This window comes from Pseudopipra pipra, chromosome 5 (genome assembly GCF_036250125.1).
Source record: "Pseudopipra pipra isolate bDixPip1 chromosome 5, bDixPip1.hap1, whole genome shotgun sequence".
In the NCBI taxonomy this organism is placed as follows: Eukaryota; Metazoa; Chordata; class Aves; order Passeriformes; family Pipridae; genus Pseudopipra; species Pseudopipra pipra.
The window spans coordinates 10,503,737-10,523,478 of record NC_087553.1 but is presented as its reverse complement, the minus strand read 5'-3'; the positions used below and the strand labels follow the sequence as shown (position 1 = coordinate 10,523,478).

General features: G+C 38.6%; 1 long non-coding RNA gene across 1 annotated transcript in view; it reads right to left on the bottom strand.

The window, feature by feature from the left end:
- The window catches only part of LOC135415268 (uncharacterized), a 42,975-nt gene that overhangs the window by 8,119 nt on the left and 15,114 nt on the right, over positions 1 to 19,742 (bottom strand). The window contains exon 6 of the long non-coding RNA XR_010431036.1: positions 4,690 to 4,876. This is a non-coding gene — a long non-coding RNA (uncharacterized LOC135415268). The remainder of the gene's footprint in view (positions 1 to 4,689; positions 4,877 to 19,742) is intronic.

The window sequence follows — 19,742 nt, the reverse complement described above, 5'->3', positions numbered from 1 at the left end:
CTGAATCCAAGGTAAGACACAAAGAGCAGCCTATCTGCACTTAAATCTTAGGCAGGGTAAAAAGGGTCCCTATTTCACCCAAACTTTGCTGGCAGAACCCTGGTTGTGTTTTCATGGCCCACATCAGCCTGTGGGTTTGAACCCATGAAAATATCTTTTCAGTAGGAATTACTTCATAGAAAACACAGTTTTTCCACTGCAGTATTTAGGGTTGGCATGGCAGGGTTATGATCAAGGAGATGCCTTGCACCACAGCCTGTGCAATAAGATAAATCTCTCAAATCCTAATCAGAAGTAAAGGAAACTCAGGGCAGGATTTTGAGATTTTTGTAATACAGACTAGGGGGACCACAGCATTTTTCTTGAGTACAACTATATGGGTGTGTGGGAAATGGGGCTATTTTAAAAAGGAACTATTCCAGATAATTTGCCACTCTCGGTAATATTTATTCTAACTACCTACGCTTAAGAAATACTTTTGGTGCAGTGCCTCATTATCCAGGTACCAGTAGATCTTTTTCCTGGAAGAAAAAAAATTAAAAGGGAAAAAAAGGGGGGGGAAGAAAAAAAAAAAAAAAGAGAAAAGAAAAAGGAAATAAAAAGACAAAGAAAAAAGAAAAAGAAATAGAAAAAGAAAAAGAGAAAAGGAAAAAGGAAAAGAAAAGAAAAAGAACAAGAACAAGAACAAGAACAAGAACAAGAACAAGAACAAGAACAAGAACAAGAACAAGAACAAGAACAAGAACAAGAACAAGAACAAGAACAAGAACAAGAACAAGAACAAGAACAAGAACAAGAAAAAGAAAAAGAACAAGAAAAAGAAAAAGAAAAAGAAAAAGAAAAAGAAAAAAAGGAAAAAGAAAAAGAAAAAGAAAAAAGGAAAAAAAGAAAAAAAAGGAAAAAAAAAGGAAAAAAAGAACAAGAAAAAGAAAAAGGAAAAGGAAAAGAAAAAAAGAAAAAGAAAGAAAAAGAAAAAAAAGAACAAAAAAAAGAAAAAGGAAAAAAAGAAAAAGAAAAAGACAAAGACAAAGACAAAGACAAAGAAAAAGACAAAGAAAAAGACAAAGAAAAAGACAAAGAAAAAGACAAAGAAAAAGACAAAGAAAAAGGAAAAGAAAAAGGAAAAGAAAAAGAACAAGGAAAAGGAAAAGGAAAAAGAAAAGGAAAAGGAAAAGGAAAAGGAAAAGGAAAAGGAAAAGGAAAAGGAAAAGGAAAAAAGAAAAAAGAAAAGGAAAAGAAAAGCAAAAAAGAAAATGGAAAAAAAAAGAAAAATTAAAAAGAGGAAAAAAGGAAAAAAAATGAAGAAAAAAAAAAAAAGAAAAGCAAACCCAACCCCCAACAAAGACCTCTGATAACTTCAGTGAGATGGTATGTTCTCATAAATATTCTCTCTTAATACATCAGTCTAATGAATATGCACAAAGACTTGGCATCTCTCTTTTCTCCTTTTTAAGTCACATTGACCACAAGGCACCAGTGTGTTCAGCTGTAATTAGGAGAAATGCTGTGATCCAATATCCCTGACACCTCCTAGGACTACAGGAAACTCCTCTGTTCTCTGCTTCACAAACAGCCAGAACATTTCACAACATAAAATCAACGAGCAGCACAGGAAAAGTTCATCCAAGAAAATGTCCCTGACGTGTCTTTGATGCTCTTTGCAGGACACTATTCACTCCTGGCCTACTGGAACATTTTTTTCACAAATACAATTTTTACAATAGAAACAGCACTTTAACTTCTAAATGCACATAAACATACATAGTTGTTATATATATAAAGTTTAAAATTACAAACTCATTGATTATAGATAGAGAGAGATGTCTCTGAAAATACAGTGAGGTGGTTCTTGCAAGTTAAAACCAGTATCTTGCCAAGTTTAAACAAGCCACATAGCCTCATGCTACTTTAAAATGAACCCTATCTAGTGAAAATTCAGGTCATAGCAGCTCATGAGCCAAATTCACTCTTTCAGATATTATTTAAACCAAGTAACCTTCATACCTTATTCACAACAGCTCATTAGACTTCATTGTGTTGTACTGCAAAGCTTTACAACCACAATAATAATAACAGTTAAAAACCAATGAAATTATGATTAATTAACAAAATAGTGATCTAGGAGACAACCAAAACCATTGTAAAGAGGTGTATCATAACAATGAAGACTAATAAGGGCATTCAAAAATCATTACTTGAACTTATTTCTTTTTCACAAGACACAATTATCTTAATTGTTTCACTGTAAAGCAAAGTACAAATCACAACCAAGATCTTCTCACCTCCAATCTTTTTAGCCCTGTATCTTGTTCAGGCAGTGGTAATTTGCAGGTGACAGGAATATCTTAGAAGAACAACATACTTTAACTTTCCAGCTTTTGAGACACTTTTATCAGTGAAGCCCATCTTTCCCCTGAATTTACCCACTCAAATTGTTGCTACAGCTAAATATATGAATTTTTGATTCTATGTTCCAGTATTCAAACTCAGCTGAGAGAAAGGTGTACTTTCTGTACCCTTAACTCTTAGCAGAATTTAGGAGTACTGGGGGTTTTTCTTCTCTGCTGAGCTTGGGTGCTATGTTCAGATTCATAACTTCATCTACTGATTAGTCAGTCCAAAGGACACACCATTCTCCACAACTGTTTCCCTTGTCTTCCTCCATGCTCAATGAAGAAAAATAAAAAAACCCCTCAGAAACCCAATCCACTCAGATCTGTAGGTATTTTTCACTGACTGAATGAAGATAAGATCTCATGCACATTTTCCTCCTTTGACCACCTCACCCTTCATTTTTTTGACCAGCAGTAAAATAGTAAACATTGACATATAAACCAGATATTTACATTTATTCCAGATGAGAGGATTTGTTCATTTCCAGACCAACTGAGTCACACCACCTTCATTTGCAGGCAGATATGAGCACTGCTGTCACTGTTTTCAAAGCTTTTCTCACAACTAAATTACTAAAGAATTTCAGTCAGGAAGGGGAAAAAAATAAGGAAAAGAGAAAAAGAGAATGTAGAAAGCAAAACAGCAATTCAAGTAAGAAATCAAATCTTCCTAATCTCAAATAGTTTTCATTTTCAAATGAAAATATCAGATGTCACTTATATCTAACTTCCTTTTTTCCCCTCTAAATAAACTTGTAGACAACAGATGACTGTGACATCGTGCTCAGGACTGCAGCAGGAACAGACCTGGAGACCATGCACTGAGTTCCTGCCTTTCCAATTCTGGGAAAATTCCCATCACAATTTAGATTCTGCATCCTCACTTCACATTTCACTCATCTGTTTCCAACACAATTGTATACTCAACGAGGTTCTGTTTGCTTGGCAGTCTATTTCCTTTTAATCTGAAGTAATAATTTTCAGATACATGAAATCATAATAATTCCCAAAGTGACAGCATGCCATGGCAAAAACATGGGCTCATAAATTTCACTGAAGAAACAATCAGAAGACTGTTCTTCCCCCTGGCCAGGGGAAGAAGGAGATGCCAATTTTGAAAGTATCTCGTGTGAAAACCCTACATCCTAAATCACATTTTAAGGATCTTGGAGTTCAGATTTGAGCTGCAAGGCTTAGTGCCATGCCTAAAGTAGTAAAGAGAGAATAGAAGTACTGGGGAAAAAAATAAAAATTATTCTAAATCAACACTACATCACCCCACTGTGAAAATTTTCATTGAAGTCAAGCAACTGGCATGTGTAATCCTCTAAAGATACATCACCAGCGACACAAAAACAACCTGTATTTGCTTCCTACCAGGCACCAGCCAACAGATTATTTTTTTAGATTCATTTTTAAAATCACCAGCAGATGTTCCAAAGCAGGGGAGAATAGTCCACCCATTATAAGCACACTCAGTCATCTGCAACAGCCTTCCTGAGCGGCTCCATCTCCTGACTCTAAGACAGTGGAGCACAAACACACTCTGGGAAACTTTCCATGTTCCTGAAACAGTGAGTCATTCAACAGTTGTTTTAAACAGGATCTGAAAGAGTGCCACCAGCAACACTAAGGTCATCTCTTGAGTGCTCACTAGTGAACCACACAGAAAAAAAGCAGAGACATTTGCAGCAGATAGTTTAATATTCCTTGACGCCTCGGTACTTATACGGTCCTCAAAACTTTAATAGGAACACCTCAAAAGCATGAATGGATTTTACCCTGATGTCACCCCTGAGAAAGGAGTGACCTACATTTTGCAAATGGAGAAACCAAACTAGTAAGTTAAAAAGAAAAAAAGCTTATTTAAAGCTACAGAAAGGATATGGATGTGATGAATTAAAATGTGATCACAGGTATCTTGATTCTTGCGTTTTAAAAGGTTATGAAAACATAATAAAGGGCTAAATAAGGTTTTCCTGAAAATATTAAACTTCCAGAACAAAACAAAAATTGCAGTCTGGCCAAATTTTTATACATATGCTCTTCCTTTGCATATTGATGGCTTTTTTAGCATATAGAGCTCCCTATATTAATTAAAATTATTCTGTGCCTAACCCAGGACAGATAACAATGATGCTGCTGTATTGAAGAGCACAGTAGATACCTGTGTTTTGCCATGGATCACTCTTATTACAAGATCACAAACAGTCCCAGTCCTGTTGGGTTTCTGCTGTTATTGTCCAAAGCTCTATAAAACACAAAGAAAGAGAAAGGTTTTGTCTGGGGAACTCACAGCCAAAGAAAAGTGTAGAAGGTCTGGTGTCAATCCTGCCTTCAGGCCATGGGATACATTCAGTATCTCCTCAACTTCTGCTCAGTGTTCCGGCAGCCTTAGAGTAGCCTCAAAGTTTAGCTTCCTGTTTCTGAAGTTGCAAAGTCTCCAACAGCTTTAAAATCATTCACGTTTTGTCCAAAAACTTCTAGCAAAACAAGAAAAAAAAAAAAAGAAAAAAAGTCAGAAAAAGTAACAGCAGATGTCTTATTTGTGATGTATTTACTCCCTTGTTGATACCCATTGTCTTATATAACAAACAAACTGAAATCTATATGTTTTCACTAAGGAGAGTCCCAGGATTAAAATATGGAATGGTATCAGCCAAATAAATGTCTCTTGACAGAGCTTTCACAGACTACCTGCTGGCATGAGAAGGTCAGTAATGTTAGTGAGACAACAAGTATCTTAGACTCTCTTCACTTATTGCAAGCCCATTTTGGTCCTCTGGTTTTCCATTCAACTTGGACAGCTAAGCCATCAAAAACAAGTCCCCTAGGGTTTTTTACTATCATTCCCGGGGGGGGGGGGGGGGGGGAATAAAACAAATCCACACCAAAAAAACCCACAAAACACAAAACAAAACAAAAAACAAGCAAACAAAACCACAGAACACAAAAAACCAACAACAAACAAAACAAAAACACAAAAACAAAACCAAGACAAGTCAAAACAAAAAAACCCCAAACAATAAGAATATTGAAGAAGCAATTCCTCCTGTTGTAAAATACTATTTCAAGATAGACAGAAGGAACAGATCAGAGGGCTGGAGCACCTCTCCCATGTGAAGACAGGCTGAGAGAGCTGGGGCTGTTCAGATTGGAGAAGAGAAGGCTCCAGGGAGACCTTAGAGTCACTTCCAGTACCTAAAGGGGACTCCAAGAGAGCTGGAGAGGGACTTTTTATAAAGGCATGGAGTCATAGGAGAAGGGGGAATGGCTTTAAATTGAAAAAGGGCAGGTTTAGATTAGAAATTTGAAGAAATTCTTTACTGTGAGGGTGGTGAGGCACTGGAACAGGTTGCCTAGAGAAGCTGTAGGTGCCCCCTCCCTGGAAGTGTTGAAAGCCAGGTTGGATGGAGCTCTGAGCAACCTGGTCTAGTGAAAGCTTTCCCTGCCCATGGCAGGAGCATTGGAACTATATAACCTTTAAGGTCTCTTCCAAACCAAACCATTCTATGATTCTACAGTTCTCTAGCTAAGTGTTTCTTTCTCTGACACTTTGATGGCAGATTGATGATTTATTTGGCTTGTAGCTTTCAGGCAGCTAATCCCTTCCCAAGAAATTAGGTGGAGCTGGCAGAAGCATATTTTAATCTGGCTAATATTTCTGACTTCTTTCTAGTTCCAGCAGCAGTCCTTTTCAACCACAGATAGAGAAGGATGAAGAAAAAAAAAAAAAGGTGGAGGACAGGAATTATCTGACCTACATCTTCTCATGAGAGGTGCCTGGATCTATAAAGTGCATCTATTTTTTGAGCACTTATTACCCGAACTCAGAGGTACAAAGTGATTGCCATAACCAATGGCACGGATGACAATAACACCAGGAAAATCATTAAAGTTTGCCTAGTAAGATGAGAATAAACATCATTTAAACTTGGAAACTCAAAGCAACTCAGTTCTGTTTCTTTTTTAGCTTTAGCAAGCTGGAATATTTTTCTGAGCTTCCCGACTTTACTAGAAAACTTTTGCTCTTGTTGCTTGGACAAGCACAAAAACGGGCTGTTGCCACGGGGCTGCCCGTTCAATTTTGGCTGCCTACTTGTTTTCGCGAAACGAACAGCGGATTTTAGCGGGCGGAGGTGAGGGTGCCCACGCACACGGTCCATCCCACACCTGTGGAAGGGTGACATGGAGCAGCTGAAGCTCGTCAGTCCCTTAGAATCGAAGTTCCCCGGGAGAAACGAGCGAGCGGAGCGCCGGAGCTGCCCGGGCTCGGGAGCGGCGTGTCCCGGGTGCCCTCTCGTGGGCTCGCCTGGAACAGGGATGCCTGGGAGGGCCCGGGATGGGAATCGGGTGAAAAAAAAAGCTAATTCATTTCAGCTGCAAGCAAAACGAAAGAAATTGTTGAGCTTATGTCCTAAAGGTGTGATAAAATAGATCCCAAAAGCCACTTTGCTTATCCCGCCCGCCGCAGCTCACAGTGAGCGATGTTGAGGGACCAGAGTGGTTTCTGCTGAAATGAAATGCTTGAGAGCATTCTCAGCAGGCTGAAGTCTCATATGGCTTTCCCAGCATTACAATACACATGTACCATAAACATAATTAGCTTAAAGAAAGGCAGGATCTTACATGTTCAACTCACCAAGCACACTCAGGTACCACCAAGAACAAGTTTACTTCCCCCCCAAAAACAATGATAAAGACAGGTGTGCTCCAAGGATGCAATGTTCTCATATTCACACGCCTCAGCAGAAAAATTAACGCTGGACAGGCATCCTGGAGACCATGCCTGCAGTTCTCTCTTGGAATTGAAAGACACATTCCAGCCACTCAGGATCTGGAGAGGAAATTGAGCTTTCCAAAATAAGAAACGAGGACGTAGCAAGTATTAGCGATGGCTGCCAAACGTGGAGCTTGAAGCTCAGTGTTTCAATTGACAGGATCAGAATTCTTTCATCTCAACCATATTATTGTTTCAGAAGAACTCAGTGAAACTCCCACGTGATCCAAGACCTTTGTGTGTATGTGTCCATAGGAACACTTGTTAAGTCACAGAATTGCTCGATGCACCAAAGCAAATCAGAAGAATTAGAGCAGAAAAGCCCTCCTGAACAAGCTGGAGGCTCAACAAGAGTATATGGTTTGTAAATACTGTTCTGGCTTTCTGCTGTTTCTTTGGAGAACATAATGCTTTCATTTGATTTAATTACTTCCTCACAAAATCACTTGCATTGAACCAAACAAGAACAGGAACAGGGTTTGTATGGCCAGCAAACCTCAAGTGCCTCACATCACATGTCATACTGCTGCAAAGGGCACTCTGAAAAAAACACATTACTCCCATTTTCGGGGCACGTGGGAACCAGCTTGTCCCTGGCTCGCTCACAAAAAGTAGATCTGGACTATATGACTATCCATATCCATGACTGATTCATGTAATTGTGTAAACAGATTGGGAATGAGGGCTCTGTCTCTTCAAATCTCTCACACTATAACATCACTCAGTTAAAAGCTGCCTAGTACTAAACTATCACTTCATTTTTTGGCTGTAATTTGCCTGTACAATTTCTGCTGTGAAGCCACAAGGAGGAGAGAAGAGACAGCAACAGCCTTCTGCAGCAGCATTGTAGGGGTGTTGAGGATGCTGAAGAACCACTGCATGGCCAATCTTTCCACCAGGTTACTTCAGATACCCTACAGATGACTCCAAGCTATTGATTACTCCTTTGCATATTTTTAGTAATGTGCAGCCAACAGTGCATGCCTATGGTGTGCAGAATATTTCAACCCCATCTTGCTTATTAATCAAATACACAAAAGCCACATTACAGGTTCCCATCACCAAAGTAGCAGCAATGTCTGCCCTAGTGGAACCTATAGACTGTTCACCCTTTACACTCCAATCATCATATTTTCTCTTTTCTCTTTTTAATCACAGTAAAATTGTGTTCAATCCTTTTGCTCTTCCTTTAAAATACTTCCTATGATTTTTCTGGCATCACACAGCTAGAAGCAAGAGTCTACAACTCTGCCTTAAATTAACCTAGTGCTTGAAAAAAATTGCATTCTCGTGAGATATAAGTAACATCTTGACCCAGAGAAATTATGTTTGACAATAGAAAATTATGTAATTATGGATTAGGTTTGTATGTGGCTTGGTCCAAGAGAGGCCTCTGGAGAATTAACTTTGATTTTCTGTTTGACATATCCCTGGAGGGGAATGACTACACTGAATAGACTCTGCCTAGGGTTTCTGGCAGACTGAGGAAAGAGGATGGAAAGGGTTAGGACTTGCAGTGGGGGTGCCTTCTGTCACCACTGCAATATGCCTCTGGCTAGACAAACATTAGGATAAGGTTTTTAAGGAGCAGGCTGACTTCAGGGAGTTCGAGTTGGCTGTCAGAGAGCATGAGACAGCATTGCACAGTACACTCCTGATATTTTGTGTTGCTCATTCAGCAGTAAGTGACATCTGTTCCCGTCATTATGTGCTAATTTAACAGATTCAGTGTGTTCTCTAATTGTAAAATTAATTTTAATAAGTTAGAGCCCCTATCTGTGTACATTACTTGGTACAAAAGAGTGGGCTTTTCTATTCTCTCTGAAATTAAGGATATTGTAGATATTGTCTGAGGTTATTAGTACTTGCCTAAGCATGGACTTTAAGTATTTAGATAACGTTAAATCCTTGATGTGCTCAGTTATCAATCTGATCTCCTTATGTCCCTGTTTTACAGGAATTACATTTGGTTAGTGAGTCCCTTCTGTTTCCTCCATGCTGCAATTGCACAGTACTAAGACAGATGTTTAAGGATTTGGGAGGATGTTTATTAGGGGGGATTTTTTAGATAAAGTCTCAAGTCATAGGGGAATAGGACATTAAGCAGCTTATTCACTTTTGTGAACATTTAATGACTTACAGTCATAGAGACGGAGCCACTGCAAAAATCAAGGCTAGGGATAACCATTTTAGCAAAAGTATGAGAAAGGACACAAAAGAGAAAAATGTACCCTTTTGTTTGCTTGTTTTAAAAACAAACATTTTTGTATAACAAAAAAAAAATCTTGTAGATTTTTTTATAATGTAATTTTGCAGTGGAAGAAGGACTTCCTCTGTCTTGCACAAACTCCAACAAAATTCCTTGTGAGGTATAAATGCAATGGAGGAAAAAAAAGATTTTATCTTAGCTCCAAATCAGACTAACAAATACTAGAAAACTTTCACCTCAGGACACTGGTAAGTTGGAGGTGAAAAGTTTTCCAATGACTTTGGCTTCTTCGCTTGCTTATATCCCATCATAGCTTGGCCCAAGTTACACTTGGTGGATTCAATTCACCCCAAGCACATCACTGCAGGCTTCAGAGAAATTTCTCTGGCCCACTGTTGAGTTCTAGGAAAAATATTTTTATGCAGGGTATTCTCACTGTCAAGACACAACTGAGCTCACAGCAGCTCTGAGCTGTAGTTTGCAGGCAGAAATGTATCTTAGTGGGAGAAGACAAAAGGATGCTGAAAAGTGATCTTGATGGTTTGACCCTGGGCAGCTACAGATATTCATCAGCCTTTTTGAAATGGCCACTGGGGCTAGGGGGTAAGAACGCTGCCAGGAGAATTTCCATCTTACATTTTTCCAGTTATCAAGCAATGACACATTACCTGCTAACCTTGTGCACTCTCAGCAATTCCTCACCTATGGAACAACACAGCTCCACTGGAGTCAGTGAAAACAAATTACACCAGGGGAGGGTCTGGCAGCCTTTCTCCCAGACCTCTTTGCCACTAATTCCTCATTCCTTCCATATTCTCTTTTTTCTTCCTTTCTTTACTCCCTCAATCCATTATTTTCTTGGGGAAAGGATTTTCATTTGACTGATTTGGTCCTGTCAAAAACACTTTGACACACAATACATAACTGCTGTGTGTACACTATGGTCCTTATGAAGCAAGAAGAAAGATAATAATGTCAAAGTTGCTTCCAATTTTTCCTAAAGGCTTGGAATCTGCTGCAATCACCACCAAAACAAGTATCACCACTATTCCTGTGCAATGGCTCTCACATGTGATTGGAAAACTTGCACTATATATACCCAGCTCTCAATATACCAATGAAAGTCTTGTAATGTTATTTTTTTCCCTTAGAGCCACAGTTCCTGAAAAACAGTAATTACTTAATGATCTTGTGTTTTCTTAATGAAAGCTAAGTTTCAAGCCTTCGTGCTTGTAGAGAAGAGCTTCAAGATGGGACTTGAGGGAGTTTTAAAGGCTTCATAAAAATACCCTCAAAATTCAAATAAAAAGAAGCAAAAGAGTTTATTATTATTATTGTGGTTTTGGTTTTTTTAAGCCTTAAGACTGAGCATGAAGGTACCTCAGCAGAATGAAATACAATGATAAAACTACAGATGCTAACAGGAGGCATCATATAAATAAGATTGTAATCCTGGACAGGATTAAATTATTAATAATTATTAATTATTATATATTACCAGATACAAATGTTTTCCAAAGAAAGCTTTATGTTTTCCATAACTACATTTGGCACAGGAAGCAACCAAAACCCTTCCAAGTTGTAACTGCAAACTTAGTGCTGTTGCACTTTCCCCACAAGAGCTGTGCTCTTATCCACAACCTCCTCTTTGGGATATTTTCTCTCTCTGAGGGCATCCCAGCTACTACAGTTCCCAGATTGCTATCCTGCCATCTCCAGCAAGAGGTACTGATGGATGAACAGACTGATTAATGGAGCCCAGAGCAACAAGAAAAAAGAGGTCATGAAAAGACAAGTCTTAAGTAGTGTCCTGAAACAATGCAACAACTTAGAGCCATTTAACGAGCTGACCTAAAATAAACCATGAATTTCAGGATGACTTGACAAAAAAAGTTGTGTTTTTTTTTCCTTGGCAAAAGTGATGCATTTCCACAGAAAATATCAATTTTGCTGTAACCACAAATGTCTGTCAAATCATTTCAACGGAAAAGTTTCCAACCAGTGCTAATCATTATTCACTTGAAAATGTACACTAAAACAAAGGACATTTTGGTGTACATCTGCAGCCAATCAACAGGCTAATTTGAAACAAAAGAAGTCCATATACAGTTGGAAAAACAAAAAGACCAGCCAAAGTGAGGAGCTGCCAAGAATGTAGCCTTGAGAGAACATCTGAACTACACCAAGATATGTTGTTCTACACTAATCTCGGGAGAACTTTTTTTGATTGTGATGAATTTCTGCACTGTATCATACTTTTATGGTCTATCACAGTTTTGCAATGTTTTGGGCTACCTGCGAACACCCAACTCCATCTATCCTATTCCTCAGTGGTCTTGATAAAGCCTTTCCTGAAAGACTAGAAAAAAGGAAGAGGAAAAAAGCAATGAAAGGAAAAAAATACCTCTGAACTAGAGCAAGCTTTATGGTTCTTGAGAATAGATCGGGTACACACTAGAAATGGCACCACTGCAAAACCCTCAGACATATCTTATGTGTCCTGCCTGACATTCTGTTTAGAAGAATGGTTAGTTTAGCAAAAAATCCCGAGACTCCACAGCCATCCCATGCCATGGCACACAATAACCTAGAGCAAGCAAGCTGAGTATTTACCACTCCACCAACAGCTCACTTTGCTTTGCTCTTGTACTTCTTTTTGTCTTGGAAATCGTTGCTGAAATTGCTGTTCCATACCAGTTTATAAAGATCCCCAAAACAAGCATAGTAAGACACAATATAATACTGCAAAATAATCAAACACAATTTTTAACCACAGTGAGGATCCTTCCCTTTTGGCTACAGTAGGGGTAAAAAAAAAAAATATGGAGATATTCCACAAAACTTCTCAGACTCTTATTCCTCATGTGAATTGAAGTAATTTCAAATTTAACCCGCAGCACAAATAATGCAAAATCAAAAGAAAGCAGCACCTGACCTAGAATGGAAACAGCTTTTATTTTCAACTTCTAGTGACAATCTAAATACTTTTAAAGTAATGAAATACAAATTGAACAACTCAATGAAGTAAAAGGTACATTCAGCATCCCAAGATACTAGTTACAAAAATGGAAATGTCTTCCAAGTAAGAGAGGCCAGTGTTTGAAAAAACAACCAACAAACCTTCCTTGCTCATGTCATTCTAGTAAAACAGCTCTGCTTAACTAATAACTAAAATGACTGGCAGCCTCTTTGCTTTCTCAAATTTACCAAAGATATGAAAACAAATGGGAAAATTTCAACCAACCCAATTAGGAAGAAGAAAGATGGGAATATCTAAAAACTGCAGCTGCATCTCAGGTAGAAATTTTTCACAACCCAGCACATACAGGGAAGTCTGCAACAATTTGGAGTATGGACACGCAGTGCACATCCATCTACAAGGGCCTTGCATTATTTTATTTATGTCCTGAGAAAACAACTGGATACGTGGATACTGTCAGAAATGGAGAATGAACATCAGAATAGATGCTATTTTCCAGAAGACAACCATCATTCTAGCATGGAAAAACAAAACCTCAAAGGTCATGCTGTTTCTAAAACAGGTCCCATGTATTGCAAGATGATACTGAAAAATGTGGCTCTTATTGAAATGGACATTATGCACACCAGCCCAGGATTTCTGTGAACTGTTTGGTGGTGGGACACAGAATTTCATTTCCTGGAATAAGGAGGACACATCACTGGAACGTCATAAAATTCAGTTTCCTGATATGGTTGCTGACATGTTAATTTTGAGAGTCAATTCAAACCTGTCCTTCAGTTTGACAGCATTAGAGTAGCCAGTCAGGAAGGACTGTGTTTCTTAAGCTCCCATAGCTTAGGCCACTCCTCAGCTCTTTTCAAAGGTTTTTTCAAATGGCTGTGCCTGGGACGATGAAACATGGCAAAATTGTCTATTCTGCTCCTTTTCCCCTTCCCAAAATATTGTGATTCACCACCTCTCAGGAGGCATTCATCCATGGGACCTGGTAGGATCAATCCCATACTCAAAGTCTGCTTGGCTCTGCTGAGGCCAGTGGTTGCACAGGAGGGAGCAAGAGGGAACACAGGGCAGAGAGCTGATGAAGCTCTTCCCAAGAGCAATATCTGAATCATAAATTGATTTTGCATTCAAGTCAGCCAGGCTTTACCATTTATCAAGGTCTGTAGCAATATGGAAAGGAGGAGAAGGGTTTGGAAACAGAACACACTTACAAGAACACCTTCCAAGTGAGCAGCTCCCAAATAGCATTCTCCTTTATAACCTGATTGAAATAATCATCACACAGTCAAGCACAGTTTGTTGGTTGCACTCAAAGCAGAACATGCTTCCAGCTGTGAGAGATAATTACTGTTTATTGACTGGCTTTTGAGGACTTTTATGCTATATTTAGTTTTAGAGCTGTTTGGGGTTTTTATTTGCATCAGAAGCATTGATGAAAAAGGCCGTTGCTTAGAGCAGTCAGCTGCCTTCTAATGATTAACCTCTTATTTCACTTCAGAATATGTTTCACCTGCAAATGTGCTGGGAAATCAAGATTAATCCTGGGCAAATTCCCACAAGTGCTCTGTTGAACCAGTAACTGCATTCATCAGCATTACCCACTGATAGCACTTTGTTCTCATATAGTGGTGGGGGGTTTTATTTGAGTGTCTTCACAAACACCAGAAAGGACAGTTAATTATAACCATCTCACTACAGAGGAGAGATTTTAGAAGTGGCTGTACCAGCTGGAACTAGTATTCTATCTGGTTAAGTGTTCCTACTCCTTGCAGTGACCAGCACAGTTGCTCCAGAGGCAGAATCAGAAACCAGAAAATAAGCACAGAGAAGTTTTAACCCCTTCATCTCCAACGGTTACACCCTTAAGACAGGAATATTTAAGTCTCTCCCAGGACATTTTTCTTGAACACAATTTCTGTTAGCCTTTATCTTTAGTCCATTTGTGTTCTGTAGATGACAAAAGCAAAGCCCAGAGACGTGGCTTCAAACGTGACTCAAGGCCTGTGAGGGCGCTCAAGGAAACTCTGACTGTCCAGGCTTTGCTTTCACTGTTGTCTTTCACTCTGGTGTGAAGTGAGGACAACTGGAACTATGCAAAAAATGCAGTGGCAAAAAAAGTAAAGGTCAGCCTACAGCTCTAGTGCCACAACTTTGGCATTTTCAGACACAGGAAAGGGGAGGGCACAAAAAAGGAGCAGTCCATCAAAATAATTAAACGTTTTTGCTAAAATATTCTTTCTTAAATCGAGATGTTTTTCTTTGGAACTGGGCCTGAAGTTTAAGTCACCTAAAACTGAAGCATTTCATTTTGAAGCAAACAATGTCGCAACTGAAGTGCTGAAAACAAATTTTTTCCCCTTATTTTGTTTTGCTGAATTGCTCCAAAGATTGTCTTCAGATAAACCCAAAACAGTTCCCATCTCCCCCAGACCGTTTAATATATTCATTAGGGTCCCAAATGGTCCCATCACAACATGCCAGTTGCAAAGCTCATCTCCTGTCTTTACAGAAAAGTTGATTATGCCTCTACAGAGCTCTGTGGAGCACACGTGACTAATTGCAGGATTAAAATAGTCAGAAAGCAGCAACAAGATCAAGCAATAATAATAATGACTGTTTGTAAAAGATACAGGACCACTGGGTATCAAAGAGGGTTGAAAAGCTAAGATTGGCTGTGATTTTGGGGATTATTGGAATCTACAGGAAGAGTCAGAATTTATTATGTCTTCCTTGTGAATTTAGGGTGCAGATTCAAGCAACGTATTGTAGAAATATAATTTTAGAGTAATATTACTATCAGCAGGGTAACCTCACAGCAGTTCACCATACAGTCTACATTCCCATCCCTGTATACAGCCAGGAAAACACAGAATTAATAAGGAGTCAATTTAGGACTACCATGAGAAGTTTGGAGTCATTACTACAAGAGTTTTTCCCTGCACTGAATGCACAGATGGGAGCAATAACAGATGAAAGAGTTACAAGACAGCATTCTTTCTCTTAAAAGTGACAAATAAGTTCATTTTGCAGATGTAAGCATCAGAAAAGTAGGGACTTGAACCTCCCTTATTTTTAAGATTGTAATTTCCTATTTGAGGGCTCAGGCAGCAAGTGAGTCTATGAACCAGTTATTGTTTTGAAAAGGATTAAAGTTGGTTGAATTCTGCCTCCCACTGAATGTAATGGAAGCCTTTTTGTTAACTTCAGTAGGAGAAGGATGAAAATCATATCCTGAGGCAGAATGAGATTAAAAGATTCTTAACATTATGAAAAGTAAAGTATTATTAAAATAGAAAGGTCAAAACCAGATTCAGGTTGGTTTGCAGGGTAAGGGTGTTTGTAGGGTGATGCATCCTGCTGTTTAAAATTAAGGAAGGCAAGCAGACAATAATTTTAAGGCAGAACATGTCATGCAAATAACCACCTTGTCTGAATGCAATCATGATTGCACAAGTCACCTTCACTGAAGTAAATAAGATGGTACTTTAAGTCAATGGGAAGTTATGATTGTTCTACCAGAGCAACACATGTAGCCTTCCAGCAGTATCACCAACAGCACAAAGAAGCAAAAGCCTTAAGGCATATTCTTTAAGATTCTCCATAAAATTAACTCCAATCAGTTCCATCCCTCTTTAGCAGAGTTTAAAAGAGTAAGACCAAAAGCAAAAGTCAGTGGGTTGGGGTTTTTCCCCCCCTAGTGTCACAGCATTGTTCAGTGCTGGTTTTCTAACCATAGTTGGTGGCATCAAAAGAAATAAGGTCTTATTAGCTCTTGCCCAAAAGAGGGTTGAGACCCAATAACTCTACATCAGGTAGAGTACCAACATCCTTCTCCACTGTGAGATAAAACATTGTATACTCTCTCCACCACTCAGACTACCTCCCAGCTGATTGACAACATTGCCTTTCCTGTGCTACTCCCTCAGGTTCCCATCTTTTATTGTTTACTTCAGAGACTGTTTAATTTTCTATCTGTGGAAGAAATCCTAGAATGGGTTAAGAGTGCCTAGTCTGCCTTTTACACCAAATTGAAAGTCAGCTTTCTGCAGGGATGGGAAAACATCCCTCACACAGTTACTGGGGTTCTCTCTTTGTGATGCACCCTCTCCTCCATTGCCCTGATCACATTCTCATTGATATCAGTTGCAAAGATCTGACCCTGAGTGGAACAGGAGCAGAATCTGGAGTAATTAGTAATTAAGTCAAAAACTTATATTCTTGCAAGCAGGGAAAAAGGGCTCCCACATTTACCCTTCACAAGCAGAAACCAGCTGGCTGATGGGAGAGCTTTGCCCACTTCAGGAGATCTATCAGTAAAATCAGCAAATCAGAAAAACTCTTGCAGCTGCAATAACAGCACATCAGTAATATGCTGCCTACTGGTGAGGGGGCAAGATGCACTGCAGTACCAATAATAAGATGCTGCATTATAGCAAATTCATCCCACTGGTTGTTCATTTTCAATCACAGTCTCTGTTTTGCTCTCCACCCCTGAAATCTACTGGGCAGAAGTGCCAGAAAGGGAGTCATTTAAACATTGTTGAAGTGCTGGCCTTGGTAGTGCTGTTTTACTGGGTGGCCTCAATGGTCTTAGAGGTCTTTTCCAACCTAAATGATTCTAATATTCTATGATTATGAACATCATATGATTATGAACACCATCTAACTGCTTCAAACCAGAAAAAAAAAATCTATTCTAAACACTTATTATATACTCTAGTACTCATTTGATAAATTCTGTGATGAGAATTTATGGTACTAATCCAGTTTCCAGGTGGAAGGTGTGCACATCATTACTAGTAACCTTTTCTCAATGTTGAAGTGAAAAAGTCTGGAGAACAATGTGTTTCCATGATTAGAGATCAAAGCTGAAATTACAAGTGAGAGTGCCTCTGTGTCTCTGTAAGAGGAACAAGAGAAGGGAGAGTTGGCTTTACTGCTTGTTCGTGCTGTATCTTGCCTTTAAATAAATTACTTGTTCTAATTCACAGTGAAGTCAAATAAACAAGTCCCATTGTCTTAAATAATTAAACTAGTCCAGGAAATAATTTCAGAACTTTTCAGCACCACTAAATTAATTCAAGAAGATGAAGAAGGAAGACAAATTACCCAAGAAAAATATTAAAACTAAATTCCATCTTCTGGTTTCAATATGAATATGTAAGATGTTAGCCTGTGACTTTGAAAAACTGGCTTCAGCTCCCTGTCCTCTTTAACTTAACAGAACACTTTTAAAGGAAGAACAGAAATTCAAGTATTTTCAATATATCACTTATCCTCAGATAGTTGGGGCATTCTTTTTTCAAGAATACCCCATCTATGGCACGTGGACTACAATCCCATAGGGAAGAGACTGCATCACATCATCAAATGCTCTAACCACGAGACTGGTGTGGAAACTGGAGCACTGTCACCATCCAGCCCTTCTCCACACATTTTTCTCATGAATGCTGAGGCTGTTGCTACACTCCACGTGAAGCCTGGTCTACAGGATAAACCCTGAGTGAATCCTGACAGGAGCCAGGCCATGGAGGGAATGCACACCAGCAGATTGCTCTGCTGTAACAGAAGTCATTCAGGACATGCACTACTTCATATGGTCAAAAATCTTCACTTACAGATGTGCCTGCAGGTAAGAGGTTAGTCTTGGATTTGGGCATCTAAGTCTCCCCTCTGCCTTTTGCATTTATCAGTCCAGAGCTCAGTTTTCCCCATCAGGAATGAATATACTATACTACACTTTCCTAACCTAACAAAAGTGCAGCTAACATACCAAAACCACCCCAAAATTCAGAAGCCCTGACACGTAAACAGGTGTTAAATTTATATCAGGGAGAGAAATAAACTTCAAGGTGCACACCTCTGTTTCTGTGTGAACTTCCATGAACTTCCCCCTTGGATTATCCCTCTCTTGTTGTGTTTACAGGAAACTGAAAAATGATTGTATGAAAGAATACTACGGAAGAATATGACTACTTAAAGGCTTCAGTTTGCAGATACTATAATGGATAGCTTAACAGATATTTTAATGCCTGACTAATGCTGTATTTCCTAGTAAATGTATAAATATATCATTGTTAAATAAACAGTTCTCTAACTTCTTGTAATTACACACAGCTGCAAAAACCTGTTTGCTCAAATGTCAGGAAGCAACACAGAACTTCTTGCCTTTTTAGATTTTCCCATATCCCTAGGCAATTTATCCTGAAGCTTGAGCTGGTGCATATATATATAATATATACATGTTTCTCCTTTTTTCTATCATTAGAAATTAATTTCTATTTTTAAGCTTTTATGGTGCACTTACTACTAATGATACTTGTGTTTTTGCCTTTCCTCAGAGACCTTTGACTAGACAAAGCTCTTCACAAAGATTTTAATTAAAGCAAAGATGGCTGGAGGTCAAGGTTGACAATCACAGGTGTCAGCTTCCCATGATATTCATAAGTTACCTGCAAACAACTCTGCTATGCTTTGCCAATTTAAATCATTGAAGTGTCTGAAATGCATCAAGTTTCAAACACAAAAAAAAAATCAATGCAAGTAAGGTCATAAACCCACAGAAGCCATTTAAAACGCAAGATGGCCCTAAATTAAAGCCTTGATCCAGGCTCTCGACCGCTGCTGAAATCTAGATCCAAACCTATTCACTCAAAAACTCATGATGAGAGCCATACAAATACTTTAATACATATAAAATATTTCAATACATATAGCTTCTTGTCTGGCTTCTTTCCTTGGAATGAATGAGTTCAGAATCCCAAGTTCAAACTCCCTATAAAATCTGGGAAATGTTTTATCCAGCTCCAGGCTGACAGTTTTCCCCCCTATTTGAATTCTAGGCCAAAAACGGAGTAAGACTTCTGTTCTCCAAGCACTCTAAGATTTAAATGCCCAAATCTCATTGTAAGAAAAAAAAAATAAAGGAAAACCAAATATTATAACCAAAAACCCCACTTCCTTAAACTCATTTAAATATGTTAGAAGAGGTGCTGATTATCTGTTCATTAAATACGACTATTGTGAAGTTTTATTTCTTACTACTGTAAAGTATAGATGCCATTATTAAAAAGTATTTCATTTCATTAAGTGCTGATAGTTTGTTTATAAGCATAAAATTTAAGAATAATGAATTCCAAAGACAAAGAAAAGCTCTCATCTGTTTTAGATAAGAGGGTCTTTGGACCAAAAAGAGAAAACCATAAATGTTTTTAAGTTTAGTTGAGCTGCAGTATTTTAATCTCACCTGATTAGGTAAAGGCTGTGAATTTTATCTCAAAAGATACTCACAGTTTAACTACACAATCTTGTCACTGCCTACCCCCAAAGTATCATCTCTGCCACAAAAAAAGCAGGTTGGACCTGGGAGTGCTGGGA